At 48.4% G+C, this 13,831-nt stretch overlaps 1 protein-coding gene across 2 annotated transcripts in view; it reads right to left on the bottom strand.

The window, feature by feature from the left end:
* CREBRF (CREB3 regulatory factor) overlaps nucleotides 1-8,883 on the bottom strand; it is a 72,597-nt gene extending 63,714 nt beyond the window's left edge. The window contains exon 1 of one of the 2 annotated variants that reach the window (XM_060197170.1): nucleotides 8,764-8,883. The gene's annotated coding sequence lies outside the window, so the exon portion shown is untranslated. Of the gene's footprint in view, nucleotides 1-7,596; nucleotides 7,637-8,763 lie in introns of those variants that run through there. The other variant, XM_060197171.1, reaches the window with a different exon arrangement.
* Nucleotides 8,884-13,831: the final 4,948 nt, after the last annotated feature.

Here is a 13,831-nt window from a genome sequence, read left to right as displayed (position 1 = left end):
CATCTGGGGTCCCCAGTACCACCCTTGGCATTGCTTGTGCTACAGTGATACTGGGCCACTCTCTCACTCTCTTGTTAATAAGTGAATACATTTTTTTCAAATTGAAGAATGAAAAGAAGGGAGCTAGGAGATAGCTCGCCAAGTAAAGTGCATATTCCTCAGGCTTGAAGACCTGGGTTGAGCCCTAGCACCACACGGGAGCACCTTGCACAGGGAACGCTTCGGGCAGTGCCCTGGTAACTTCCCTTCTTTCTACGCTTTCCCCCAATGTTTCTACATGAGATTGAAGGGGGGGTGTCTGCCAGGAACAGTGAACTCACATAGGTATGAAGCCTCAGTGCAAAATAAATAAACAAGACTGGGGAGACCTCACATTGGTTCTGCAAAAGACTTCCATGCCTGAGGCTCTGAGGTCCCAGGTTCAATCCTCAGGACCACCATAAACCAGAGCTAAGCAGTGCTTTGGCAAAAAAAAAAAAAAAAAAAAAGAGAGAGAGAGAGAGAGAGAAAATATATATATACTGAAGAGAATTAGTATACAAGAGTATGAAGAAAACTGAAGAAGCCAGGCAGTGTTGCACCTGGTTAAGCATGCACATTACAATGTGCAAGGACCCAGGTTCAAGGCCCTGGTCCCCACCTACATGGGGGAAGCTTTCCAAGTGGTAAAGCAGAGCTGCAGGTGTCTGTCTCTGTCTCTATCTCCCCTTCCTCTCAATTTCTCTCTGCCTCTCTCTCTCTCTACATATATATACGTGTGTGTGTGTGTGTATTAAATATTTGTAAAAAAAAGAAAGAAAACCGAGGACAAGGCGGCAGCAAGCTCCAGATGCTTTCACAGAAAACTGTCAAAGTCAACAACAGTCAAAAGCTAAATCGGTGAAACATTACTTGTGAGAAAAGATGTACAAGTGGTTGCGATGTTAAAAGGCCAGCGAGTCACTAAGACCAGAGTTGCTGGGAATTTGTAGGAAGCGAAACAGCTTGGAAAGCTGTTTAGGGAAGAGACTTCCGACGCAGATACTGGTCATGAACTGGAGAATAGCCTGCGAAGGCACAAAGTATCACTCAGGCCTCCTGCACCAAACTTTCCAGAACAATAGCCCTCCCTTCTGCTGGACGAAGACAAAATGATTTTATAGTGCCCCCCAAGGGGCCCCTCAGTTCTCCATACAGATGGACAATTATCCCAGTCATCTAAGAAATAAGGTGCTCTTTAGGTCCATGACTGGTCAACAATTTGTTTGGCTTTGTATGTTCACTCTCTTTTCAGCCACCAGGTTCTGGATGCCAGCATGATGCTGACCAGACTTCCCTAGACAGACGACCCCACCAGTGTGTCCTGGAGCTCCCCTTCCCCAGAGCCCTGCCCCACTAGGGAAAGAGAGAGAGTATGGGAGTATGGATCTACCTGTCAACGCCCATGGTCAGAGGGGAAGCAATTACAGAAGCCAGACCTTCCACCTTTTGCATCCCACAATGACCCTGGGTCCATGCTCCCAGAGGGATAAAGAATAGGAAAGCTATCAGGGGAGGGGATGGGATATGGAGTTCTGGTGGTGGGAACTGTGTGGAGTTGTAACCCTCTTATCCTATGGTTTTGTCAGTATTTCCTTTTAATAAGTAAAAAAATAAAAGAAATAAGGTGTTCTGGGCTGTCAGGATAGCTCTCCTGGAGAGGGCCAGGTCTAAGCCCAAACCTCACCTACTGGGGGAGCTACGGTGCTGTGGGATTTTCCCCTCTTCCTCTGTCTCTATCAAGAGGGGAAAGAAGTAGACCGGAGCAGTAACAACAACAAAGAAATTGAGCTTCCCTTCACATCTGCCAGACACCCAGAGACAAATGTAACAGCTCTAAAGATAAATCCAAAAAACAAAGCACTTCTTTCTTGGCAGCTAGAAATAAATTCAACAAGCCTAATTATGTAGTGTATCAGAAAACAAATTAATGAAAGATTTCAAGGGATTTTTTTAAAAAGACAATCAAAACAGTTCTATAAACTCTCATAAAATAAATGAAGGCTTTTGGTGAGCAGATGATTAAAATTCTTCTCTCACCAAAAAAGCAGAGTCCAACATCCCTATTAAATGGTAGACTTTACTGTCTCCCAGAAAAACCAGAAATTCATTCATCTATTTAAATAGTTTAAGTACTAAAAGGTGTCAGACACGTGTGGGAGGCAGCGGGGAGAGAGGAAACAGATTCTGACCTCTAGGGGTTTACCAGTCTATGGATTGAGAAATTCCGCAGAGTGGGGCAACTGCTAATGAAACTGAGGAGCAATGAAACTGAAAGAGAGAAAACCAAACCCAGACTGCAGAGCTGGCTCCAAGCAGCCAGGGTACTAGCGTAGTCAAACGTGAGCTCGAAAATGCAAAACCCTACCGGCTTGGGAAACAGACAGTACAGGTGATCCCTGCTACTACAAATAAGTCAACTGAGCCACCTACTTGCCTAGCCAGTCAGGAGGCTTAGCAGCACTAGAAACTAGATTTCTGCCCATGTGAATATCGAGAGCAATACATTCTTTCTAAACTTCGGGACTTCACAGGAAATCAAATCAGTTCAAATCAACAGAACTGATCAAAGCAAAGCGATACCCACCTACGAAGAAGCTAAGCATCTGCCGTTATGATTTTATTGTTTCTTAAATATATTTTTGTATATTTATTTCTCTTGGAGAGAGACAGAAATTGAGAGGGAAGGAGGAGGCAGAGGAAGAAAGAGACTCCTGCTTCACCGCTTGTGAAGCTTCCTCGCTGCAGGTGGGGATTGGGGGCTTGAACCCAGGTCCTTGCACACTCAACCGGGTGCATCACCCACCGTCCAGCCCCTCTGCCTGTGCATTTTTAGGAGATGGCACTTAGCACCACTTGACATTTTCTAAGGAAGGAGAGGGGAGGCAACCTGTAGCTTTCGGAGCCTATAGGAGAAAACAGTGTACCCTATGAGGTAATTCCACAAGCCTCTCAGGCAACAGCACAAAGTCAACTGAGTAGCATAACTGGGAGTAAGAGCTAAGTGTGGCAGCTGGAGAGGTGGCTCAACTGCTAGAGCACAGGGTTTAAAGGGCTGAAGTTCGATCCCTGGCACAGTGTGAGACTCTTTTTTTTTTTTTTTTAAGAATTTATGTTTTCATGAGAAAGGTAAGCAGAGAGAGAGAAAGAACCAGACATCACTCTGGTACATGTGCTGCTGGGGATTGAACTAAGGACCTCATGGTTGAGAATCCAATGCTTTCTCCACTGTGCCACATCCTGGACCACGTGAGACACTTATATGTAGTAAATAAAAGACATCTTAAAAAAAAAAAAAAAACAGCTAAGTGTTTTGACTATTCATTTGACTGACATCATTTGAAACAGCCTTCCAGTTCTGTAGGAATTCTATAGTAAACATACTATTAAACCTCAACTGATCCATACCCTTAAAAACACAAGTTTCTTAGATATCCCAAAGTGGATAGGGGAAGACAGCATAAAACTCTCTCCTGCCTGAGGCTCCAAGGCCCCAGGTTCAACTCCCAGCACCACCATAAGCAGTGCTCTGGTAAAAATAATAACAACAAAAAGTGAAGTTTTTTTCTGACCAAAACACATCTCTAAAATAAACAGGTCTGATATACCATTTGCTTTATTTCTTCCAGAAAACACACTTGTAAGTGAAATAAAGATAAAAAAAAAAATACCGTGGAGTTATGTGCTCTTTATTTTTAAAATCTTTAAAGATAGGAAATACGTGGATTCTGCTTGAAGATTACCTACAGAGTGTTAACATATTTTGCCAAATCTGAGTACTGAAGACTAAATGACACTTTGCTGTCGTCTTTACCACAGCTAGTTTTTGGAAATAGTTTTTTTAATATTTATTTATTCCGTGTTTGTTGCCCTTGTTTTATTGTAGTTATTATTGTTGTTGCTATTAATGTCATTGTTGTTGGATAGAACAAGAGAAATGGAGAGAGGAGGGGAGACAGAGAGGGAGAGAGAAAGACAGACACCTGCAGACCTGCTTCACAGCCTGTGAAGTGACCCCTTTGCAGGTGAGGAGCCGGGAGCTCGAACCGGGATCATTATGATGGTCCCTTGTGCTTTGTGCCACCGGCGCTTAACCCGCTGTGCTACCGCCGTCCTCCCTTTATAAGTAGTTTAATAAACAACAGTTCAGATGCATTGCCTTTCTTTTTTTAAGATTTTATTTATTGATTGATGAGAAAGATAGGAGGAGAGAGAGAAAGAACCAGACATCACTCTGGTACATGTGCTGCCAGGGCTTGAACTCAGGACCTCACGCTTGAGAGTCAAGCGCTTTATCCACTGCGCCACCTCCCGGACCACGCCAATGTATTTTCTGTGACTGTTTTCATGTTACAATTTACAGGGGGGTTGCAAGTAACAGTGATTATATGGCTGAAAAAGCCTAAATATTTATTTTTTGTCCCTGTACAGAAAAAGCATGATCTGAGGTAGGCAAGATAGCTCACCTGGGTAATGTGTCTGCTTTGACGTTGATGTGTGCGTAACCCCAGTTCAAGCCCAACCCCCCCCACATACACACACACACACGGCACTGGAAGAAGACTCAGTATTGTGGCTTCTCTTCCCCTCACTCAGTCTTTCTATCTATGAAAAAAAAAAAAAGTAGTGAAGCCCTGGTGCCAACAACAAAAACTGTATTGATCCCTATCTGAGAAGCAATGATGTAATCAATTCATGCCTAGCCTAACAGCTTTTCAGATGAACTCTGATATGGTGAGAGACTCAGAATCCTTCCTGAATACATCCAAGCACAAACCCACATGGAAACAAGTCTCTGCTGATTCATTCCAAATCATATAATGGCCAATCATGACTGAAAACCAAACTGTAAAAACAAATAGTAAATTGTGTTCACTTAATCTTTTTAAAAAATAAAACTGCTACATTAATAGACTCCACCTTCAAACTGATAGATTCAATGACACTTGTATTAAGCTCAGTACCACCAGGAGTCATAGTGGGTTGTCAGAAAAGTCATAGTGTATTTTTCTACTTTTCTATGCAACGATGTGTCATGACTTTGCTGACAATCCAAAATGTGTTCCTTACGTGGGCATCAAGAACCCACAAACAACAGACCCACAGACTCTTTGCAAAAGGTCCAAGTCTTCGGAAAAACTGGTTTCACCTGCCACAATAAACAGAACTGGGAAGCGACTAGGGGCATTCCACACCTCTCCTCCTGGGTGCACTTAGCTCCTTCCGCGCTTGCTAGTTTAGAAATCCCACAGCTCGGTCATACAAAAGGACCATACCTAGGTAAATCCTATTGGATTTCTGTGTGCTTCTTAGAATCAGAGAAAGCTAGATTCAGCAAGCAGTGTGAAGTAAGTCTATCAATGAACGGGATGATGAAGAGTCAGGTGATCAGTGAAGCAGTTTCAGCTGTATTTTAAATTGAACTATACTTTTTTTTATGACCTATTTGGGCATCGTAAAAGGCTAAAGATTCGAAAACAATGCAGTGAGCTGAGGAAACAGCATAATGGTTATGAGTCTCTGGAGGTGCCAGGTTTAATTCCCAGCACCATCATAACCCAGAGCTGAGCAGTGGCCTGCTCTCACTCGCTTTCTTGCTCTATCTCTCATTAAAATAAACAAAATGTTAGGGGCCAGGTGGTGGAGCATCTGGTTGAGCACACATGCTACAATTCAGTGACCTGGGTTCAATCCCCTGGCCCCCACCTGCAGAGGGAAGTTTCTCAAGTGGTGAAGCAGGGTTGAAGGTCTCTGTCTCCCCACTACCTCTCAATTCCTCTCTGCCTCTACTGAAATATATTAAATAAATAAATATTTTGAGGGGTGGGCGGTGGTGCACCCAATTAAGCACACACAGTACTATGCACAAAGAAGTGGGTTCCAGCCCCCTCTCCACACTTTACAAGCAGTGAAACAGGTCTGCAGGTGTCTCTTTCTCTCACCCTCCTCTCTTTTTTTAATTCTTTTTTTTTTTTTTGAATATTTATTTATTGGGTAGAGACATCCAGAGATGGTAGGGCTCGGAGATAGGGAGAAAGAGAGACGCCTGCAGAACTGCTTCAACACTATCAAAGCTTCCCCCTGCAGGTGGGGACTGGGGACTCAAACCCAGGTCATTGCACATTGTAACACGTGCTCAACCAGGTGCACCACCGCTTGACACCACCCGGCTCCTCTCCCTCCCCATCTTCCCCTATCCAGTAAAATGGAAAAAATGGCTCCAGCTAGGAGCAGTGGCTTCATAGTGCCCGCACCGAGCCCCAGAGATAAGCCTGAGGAAAATTAAAAAAGAAAGAAAGAAACACAACAATAACCAAACTATGAAATAGTAAAACACGCCAGGTAATATTTTTATTTGCTATAAAAGTTATATGTAAGAACTGAAGTCTACTAACTATATTCTTAACAGAACTGTGAGTTGAGTATGTCAAATTAATATAGACGTCACTAAAGCATTTGTTTACTAATTACTACTTTCTTCCAGTTAACACAATACAAGGGAAAGCAAATGCCAAAAAAAACCACAATCTTTTAAAAAACACAATCTTTAAAAAAAAAAACTCTTTAAAAGCCCTTGCATGACTTATTTCAGCATGTTCCTACCCCTAAGTGCTGAAAGGGAGATCCGCGGAGAGCCTGGTACCCTTGACAACAGCAAATGCTCTCACAGGCTATAAACTGAGGCCATCCTAAGCATTTCATAAGGACGGAGGATGTCAAAACAATCACGACACGCTTAAAGCGAAACTTCTAATCACTCATTGCCCCTCCCCCCAGACTTCAGTGTTTCTCCTGGCTATTTTGGATCAAGAGGAAATGAAATACGAAAGAATATTTTAAAATCAATTGATCAAGTGACAATCAGTTTACGACAGATCACAAGATGTACAACAGAAGACTCATTTGCTGGTTTTGAAAAAAAGAAATCAGTCATATCTTGGACCTATTTCTCACCTGCAGGGTATTCGAAAGACAAACAAACAAACAAACAAACAAAAAGCATCTTCGGGGGTCGGGCGGGAGCGCACGTGGCGCAAAGCACAAGGACCGGCGGAAGGATCCCGGTTCGAGCCCCGGGCTCCCCGCCTTCAGGGGGGTCACTGCACAGGCGGTGAAGCAGGTCTGCAGGTGTCTGTCTTTCTCTCCTCCCTGTCTTCCCTTCCTCTCTCCATTTCTCTCTGTCCTATCCAACAGCCACGACATCAATAACAACAACAATGAAAAACAAGGGCAACAAAAAGGGAAAATAAATAAATATAAAGCCGGTCCCTATGCTAAAAAAAAAAAAAAAAAAAAAACTTCAAAACCTAAATAATTTCCTCAAGGCTTTTTTTTTTTTTTTTTTTAGAAGCTGATTTAAATGAGCTACTAGTTGACGTGGAGACCACAGCAAGCCCAAAGGCCTGGTATTTAGAAGGGAACCCCAGTGAGAACTGGGAACCCCGCCCAGCACCTTAACTTTCTCCGCTTTTCTGCTCCAGCTTTTTCCTCTGTGCTAAACCCAAAACAGCAGAACTTCCTCCTCTATCTGAGGCCTGGTGCAGAAATTCAGAACACTAAGTGTAAGTATCCAAGTACCTCCTCTTAAGGTTCAAGTCAGTCGGCTCGGGGAACAGCAACAGCAGAAAGGTTTTTGCTTGCTTGGGTCAGAGGATGGCAGTGACAGGGGTGGGGAGGCTGGGTCGGGAAGCGGAGGGCCGACAGAGGGAGAATCCCGAGGCTGAGCTCCATCGAGTCCCAGGAATCACGCCCGGGGGCGCCTGGACCGCCCTCGGCACTTCCCCGCCTCCTCTGGGGCGGAGGTCGGGCTCCCCAGAGCTGCTCCCCGGTGCGCTCGGCCTCGCCCCGGGTCACCCGGAACGCCCCCGGCCCGGCTCCCGCGCCCTCCGCCCTGGCTCCGCCCCTCGCGGTGACCCCCCGCCACCCGTCCCCTCCCATCTAACATGGCCGCCCCGGCCGGCCCACCCCCGCCACAACCTACCAATGGGGAGCCCCGAGGCCCCGCCCCCCGACGGCCATTGGCGGGACCGCCTCCGCCCGCCCTTCCCATTGGGCGCCGCGGCCTGCCAGTCCGCGCCCGGGGCCCCGCCCCCCGGCGCCTCAAGCTGCTGTGAGAGGACATATAAACAAACCCCGGGAGGGAGGCCCCGCCGCCCGCCGCCCGCCCGCCGCCCGCCGCCCGCCGCCCGCCGCCCGCCGCCGGGGCGGGGACGGGACGGGAAGGAGGAGCGGGTCACCCCCGGGACACCGCGGCCACGGGCCCCGCACCCTGGCCCGCGCCTCCGCGCGCTCCCGCCGACCCCCGCTCCGACTTTCGCGGCCCCGGCCCGGCCTCACACGCCCCTCTCGGCTCTCCTCCCCCGCCAGCCTCGCCTCCCCGCCCGCTGCCGGCCCCTCCCACCCGCTCGCGTCTCTGACAGGCCGGCTGCCGGCAGCCGCTGCCTGGGGCTGAAGGGCAGCGCTGGCGGGTCCGGGCCTGCCACCCGCGCCCGGAGCGCTCCACCGCCGCCCCGCGCTTTTATATAACCGTCCCGGGACGGAGGGGTGGAGCCGGGGCCCCGCGGCCAGCAGGAGGCAGCCGGCGTCCCGCGCGCCCCCGGCCCGGCCCCTTCCCCCGCCCCGCGCCCGCTCGGCCCGATCCCCGGCTCGCCGCCTCCTAGGCCGGCGTACCGCCCCCGCCCCCCGGCCAGCTCGCCCCTCAGCCCCGGTGCCGGCGGGCTCCGGGCAGCGGGCGGCGGCGCTCACCTGGCGTGCGGAGCCGCCTCAGGGGCGGGGGCCGGCCGGGCTGCAGGGCCCGCAGCCCCTTTCCATGCTGCCTGGGGTTTGTTTTGTTTATGTCCTTCCTGACGGGTTCCCGGAAATCGCGTGACTCGCCCCCCTCACGTGGGCCGCGGCGAGGAGGAGGAGGGAGGCGGGGGCCCGCCGGCCGCGGGCCAATCGCGAGGCGCTCTGCGGAGCGGCCAATCAGGGCTGCGGCCCGCGGCCCGCCCCCGTCACGTGACGCGGGAGGGGCGGGGCGCAGGGAAAACCCGGAAGAGGGGGCGGGGCGGGGCGGGGGCTGGGCGCTGGTCCCGGGAGCCGGGGCTGCGGCGGGCGCCTGGCCGCGCCGGTCTGCGGGGCTGTGGCTTCAGCGGGGCTCGCCCGTGCACTGTCTCCTCTAAGCTCGCACCTGCGAGGCCGGGCCGCGGGTGTCCCGATGCTCACCTGCCAGCTTCGTAGCTTAACAGGATCTATGGCGTTTTGTTTTATGAAAGTCCGCCCCTTCTGAAGGTTTTAATTCACTGAGACTGACCTTGCTTTCGGCTGTCCGTTCATTCATTCATTCATTCATTCCACTAATATTAATTATTCCGGTGTGCCCTAGACATAGGGAGAGATCAGACTCCGTGCACTTCTGAGAGGAACCCTTCACACAAATGCAAAGTGCCTGGAGAGCCTTCGTAACACAAGGACTTGAGGTTTTCGGGTGTTCCCCAGTCCTGTTGACAGCAGCGACCCTTGAGTGAACGTGTACTGTGGTGGGCTCGTATTCCCAATTCTGTCTACAAGTACATACAATAAAAGCATTCCAGTTTTTTCAGGTGGGGAAAATTGCACTTTAGAAGGGTTATTTCTTTGCTTAAGGCGGGGCAGTTAGTGACCGAGTCTATTGTCACACTCTTCTGCTTCTGTCCTCTCCTACCCTGTGGGGCTGCTGTGAGAATGGAGTAGGATCGTTCATATAAAGCACTTAGCATAGCGCTTCACTATTGAGAGCTTAGTGAATGTTAGCATGACGAGTTCTTCAAAGGCATCGTCTAGAAGATTTACTGTACACTTTTGATAACAAGCAAGTAAGATTACATCTAGATATTAGCAGTTTAATATCCACTAGAATGCTACTTTAATAAACAATGTTAGGAATAAGAATTTTCCCAGCTATGGAAAGTAGCAGTCATAGTTTTTCTTTTCTTTCTTCTTTTTAAGATATATTTTATTGTATTTTTTTGTGAGCCAGATGCAGAGAGAGAGATACAGAGAAACCAGAGCACTGCTCAGCTCTGGCTTATAGTGGTATTGGGGACTGAACCTGGATTTTGGAGCCTCAGGGATCAATGTGTTTTGTAGAACCATTATGCTATCTCCCCAGTCCTTCTGTCTTCTTTTTTCCTTTTTTTTAAAATATTTATTTATTTATCTATTTATTCCCTTTTGTTGTCCTTGTTTTATTGTTGTAGTTATTATTGTTGTTGTTGTTGATGTCATCATTGTTAGATAAGACAGAGAGAAATGGAGAGAAGAGGGGAAGACAAAGAGGGGGAGAGAAAGACAGACACCTGCAGACCTGCTTCACCACTTGTGAAGCGACTCCCCTGCAGGTGGGGAGCCAGGGGCTCCAACGGGGATCCTTACACCGGCCCTTGGGCTTCACACCACGTGCGCTTAACCCACTGCGCCACCACTCGACTCCCTCTTCTTTTTTGTCTACCACACCACATTCTAATTTCCCACATCAGCTGAAGTTTAGAAGTGAAAACCAGTAGAAAAACTAGCTTGGGGAGTTTGAGCCAACTTCCACTCATTCATCCTCTCATAGGAGATCCATGCATTGACTCCATCTCTCTCTCTCTCTGTCTCTCTCTCTTTCTCTTTTCCTTTCCCTCTCCCTCTTGATCTTGCTCTCTCTCTCTTTGCCTCCAGGGTTATCCAGGGGCTTGGTGCTGGCATTACATATCCACAGGAAGCCATTCTTTCCATTTTATTAGCTAGGACAGAGAGAAATTGAGAGAGGAAGAGGAGATAAAGAGGAAGAGAGTGAGACACCTGCAGACCTGCTTCACCGCTTGCAAAGTGACCCTTCTGCAGGTGGGCAGTCAGAAGCTCCAACTGGGATCCTTGCATGGGTCCTAGCCCTCATTCTGCGTGTGCTTAACCTGGTGCATTCCCGCCCGGCCCCCCATGCATGGACTCTCCATGGGTTACATCACCCACTGTTTCCCCACTGAACACTGTTTGGCAAAGCTCCCGCTTCCATTGCTATGCTGCCCTGTGCACACAGGTGTTTTCATCGCCTCTAGCAGGCAACAGTTCCTTGGAGTCAAGAAGCAGTCAGATTCTACTCCTAGCAGAGGCTCAGTCCATTGAAGGAGCTTATTAGTGAATTACATTGGATTCCTGCCTTTACATCTTTTGTTGTCTTGGAAAGGGCAGAGTTTTGGCTAACAGAGACCTTTCCATTAAGTATTCTTAATGAGTATATCCTACTCTGAGCTGAATGAGATCACTGGCTGCTAATTGATTTGTGTTTCTCTGGGTTTTATCCTGCCAGATTGTGCCACAAAGTTGGCAGGAATCTGGGATTCTAGAATAACATTGGCTTAAGGCTCTTCTTGCTCTAGCCTCAAAGTCGTAACTAACTGCCATTGCCCCCTCCAAAGCCCCTGCAGAGTCCTTGAAGAATAAGAAGAGTATGTTTCTCACAGTGTGAGATTGGGGGGGGGGGGAGCAATACTTAGGACTCTGTTAAATTCTTACACAAAGATTCATTTTTGATTAGGTAACATCCACACAGTACAAAATTCAAGAAAGCTATCCAGTGACTACTAAATCACCATCACACCTGTTTCCGGGCCACTCATCCCCCTTCTCAGAAGCAAACCTGAATGTATGTGGCGCACTGTTCTAGAACCCAAGAACCACCCCCACCACCACCTAAGCTCCTGCAAAGACATGCATCTCAGAGTTCAAGTGTCTTCCTCCCCTGGAATCTGCAACAGACTGGGTGTTTTCTGTGATTCTTTAACAGTGGGTTCTCCTGAAAGAATTTGAAACAGGTCCCACAGGTCCCAACTTTCCTTCTGACCTCAAGTTTGAGCTCTGAGTCTTCAGAGAGAGTACTGATGGATCCCCGACCTGCTAACCATTCTAAACTGAGTGCCTCTTCCCTTCCCTCCCCTCCGCTCGCCTTCCCTTCCCTCCCCTTCCTTCCCCTCCCCTCCCCTCCCCTTCCCTTCCCTTCCCTTCCCTTCCCTTCCCTTCCCTTCCCTTCCCTTCCCTTCCCTTCCCTTCATTTCCCTCCCCTTCCCCTACCCTCCTCTCTCCTTTACTTGAAACATGCCACTCCCCCTCAAGCTTTGGGGAGGGGTGTCGTATTCCTAAATAAATTCCCCCGTTGATTCTTTTTACTGTTTCCTTTTCTTTTCTTTTTTTTTTTCTTTATTGGGGAAGTACTGTTTTACATTCAACAGTAAGTTTTTCTTCTCTTCTTTTATTATTTTTTTAAGCATTTTATTTTTGAGAGAGATGCAGAGAGAGAAAGACACAGAGAGAAACACCAGAAACACTGCTCAGTTCTGGCTTATGGTGGTGCAGGGGGATTGAACCTGGGACTTCTTCGGAGCCTCGGGCATGACAATCTCTTTGCATAACCATTATGCTATCTACCCCACCTCCCTTGTTTCTTTCTCTAAGCGCATCTCCTTAACACACACTCAGAAATAATCAAATAGACCCAGTGTTATCCTTATGAGTGGTGGCACTTTCTCTCCGGAGCCCTCTGGCCCCATGTTTATGTTAAGCTTTCACAGTTTCACATGTGCAATTAACTCAAAGCTGGCCGAGCTCCAGGAAAGGCTGTGTCCTTCTGACACTTGAAAAGACTGCTATTTTCCCCTAAGAGTGAATCTGAAAGGGCTAGTCATTGATGGCTGGCAACTGGCAACCATCTCGCAATCCAGCTCTCCTGGAAAATATGTTTCTGAGGGCAGGAGAACGCTCAGTTCTCCCCATTGTTCTAACCTCTTAACAGGAGGCAGTGTGTGGCTTTGTACATCTCCCAGAAAGCATCACGCTGAGACACCCCCCTCGCCCCCTACCCCACCCCCAAAATCCCACTCATCCTCCATGACTCTCAGGACTCCAAATTGCCTCCGCCTCTCCTTTTTACCAGAGCCCTGCTCAGCTTTGGCTTATGATGGTGCTGGGGGTTGAACATGAACCCTCAGAGCCTCAGGCATCAGAGACATTTGCAGAACCACTCTACTCTCAACCTCGCTCTTCCATATCTTCCATATCTTCTGTGAAGTCAACTTCTACCATGTCTCTACTTCAAGACTCCATTCGTTGTCCCTCCATTAGCCAACTGAGCACTTACTGAATTTGCTGCTAGCATGTGTGTTGATGATTCTTTTTCCTCACTCACACCAATATGCATGTCCCTGACTTATGGACAGTGCACAACCATGTGATCCTACGCCCCGGTCAAGGCACTGTTTACTGAGGGGAGGGGAGGGGAGGGAGAAGGAGAGAAAGAAAGTGACATGTGGGGGGGCCAGGCAGTGGTGCACCCAGTTAAGTGCATATAGTAATACTAAGTGCAAGGACCCACACAAAGATCTGGGTCACTCCCCACCTGCAGAGGGTTGCTTCACAAGCGGTGAAGCAGCTCTGCAGGTGTCTGTCTTTCTCTCCCCCTCTCTGTCTTCCCCTCCTCTCTCCATTTCTCTCTGTCCTATGCAATAAAATGGGAGGAAAAGGGAGTCGGGCGGTAGCGCGGCGGGTTAAGCACAAGGACCAACAAAAGGATCCCGGTTCAAGCACCCGGTTCCCCACCTGCAGGGGAGTCGCTTCACAAGCGGTGAAGCAGCTCTGCAGGTGTCTGTCTTTCTCTCCCCCTCTCTGTCTTCCCCTCCCCTCTCCATTTCTCTCTGTCCTATCCAACAGTGATGACATCAATAACAACAACAATAAAAAACAACAAGGGGAACAAAAGGGAAAAATAAATATAATTAATTTTAAAAAAATGAACTCCAGCACCACCAGCAGCCAGAGCTGA

This window comes from Erinaceus europaeus, chromosome 9, assembly GCF_950295315.1.
Source record: "Erinaceus europaeus chromosome 9, mEriEur2.1, whole genome shotgun sequence".
In the NCBI taxonomy this organism is placed as follows: domain Eukaryota; kingdom Metazoa; phylum Chordata; class Mammalia; order Eulipotyphla; family Erinaceidae; genus Erinaceus; species Erinaceus europaeus.
This window is presented reverse-complemented; position numbering and strand designations above follow the sequence as displayed.